This window comes from Thamnophis sirtalis, unplaced genomic scaffold (assembly GCF_051295495.1).
Source record: "Thamnophis sirtalis isolate CommonGarterSnake01/CBP01778 unplaced genomic scaffold, rThaSir2_p1.2 scaffold_4, whole genome shotgun sequence".
Taxonomy (NCBI): Eukaryota; Metazoa; Chordata; class Lepidosauria; order Squamata; family Natricidae; genus Thamnophis; species Thamnophis sirtalis.
Genome location: NW_028261384.1, coordinates 79,603,246 through 79,604,727, shown reverse-complemented (window position 1 = coordinate 79,604,727; position 1,482 = coordinate 79,603,246).

Genomic DNA, 1,482 nt, shown 5'->3' with positions numbered 1-1,482 from the left:
TGACTCCTTTTTTGCATTGTGAATTAATGTAAGCTGGTTGATTTGGTCCTTTCTCAGAAGATCAGCTGGCAGAGTTGATCCAAAGGGAATTGGGCTTAATTTGCTCCTTGTTTCTCCAGACAATGTCTAATTTAGAAAGAATTCTGCATCTCTTTAAATAAATTATTTGTTGCAAAAAAAATTGTGCATTTTAGAAACTTTTTAAAGCAGAGATGTTGTCAGTAATTCTATATTTTAAAGTTGATTCCAGATGTGTTGCTCTTTTTTCAAGATTATGAAATAACATTATTTTTTCCATTAACAGCCATTCATTACCATTTTAAAATGTATTTAAATTAGTAACCTGATTCAAGTAACATGAATCAGACAGGCAGCATGAGATATGTGCACATAAACCTAAGTTCTGCAGGGCATTGATTGACTTAAATCTGGCATTACCTTGGTTGACCTTCCTTTGGCAACTTCCTGTCTGTCATAAGTTGTAACATCAGTTCTATACAGCTGTTTTACGGCTTCCTGTAGATTGAATTTCTCAAGCTTTTCAAGTGCTGAAGGACCTTAGAGCATAATTCATTTTCTAAGGGACTAATTTAGTTAACAAATGAAAACCTTTAGTCCCTTATATAGTTCCTTGAAACAGATGTTTCCTATCTTTTCAAAAAGCTTGATTCATGTATACACTCCTCTAAAACAGGATCTTACACACACACAAACAACACCCACACCCACACCACTCTTTTTTTGGTTTCTTCCTAAAGTAAAAAAGCAAAATGTGTAAAATATTAATATTCTAATATTATGCAATATGTGAATACACTTAATACATTATATTGGAGAGGGGCAGTATGTGCTTTGAAGTGAGATACAGCAAGCTAGATATTCTATTTCTTTGAGCTGGATCTAACTGAGTCTGTTCTAGCCAGGCCATCTCTTTTTTTGTTTGCAAATTCACTTTCCCAAAATGTTCTGAAGAACTCTGTCTGATATTCTGAAGAGCTATCATCAGATGCTATTTATAGCACTGAGCAACAGTTGGACTCGATTGGAAGCAGTGTGCAATATTATAATGTGTTTCATATTTATGCTGATCTCTATTTAAAAAAACCATCAAAGAAACCAGCATTTTTAGAGCAGTGCTCTAAATTCAATTTAAAATTAAGTTTAGAATATTTATTTTTTACTAAAATATCTGAACTTTCAGAATAAATATCACATAGCCATAAATATTTTTTTTTAAATTTTCCATAAGACACGTGAAGGAATTGAACTGATAAACCTTAAGCATAAAAGTATGATATCAATATTCAGAAATTTTCTCTATAAAGTAAAAATTCTTATTAGAATTCTTATAATTCCTAGGGGCATTACTTTACAAGTTTATCCATATTGCTTCTGTGCCATAAAATAAATTTTCAGCTTCTAATTTTTCGTAAATTAGTAAATATGGACTTTTCAATGATATGTATAGTGTAGAAGGGTTAA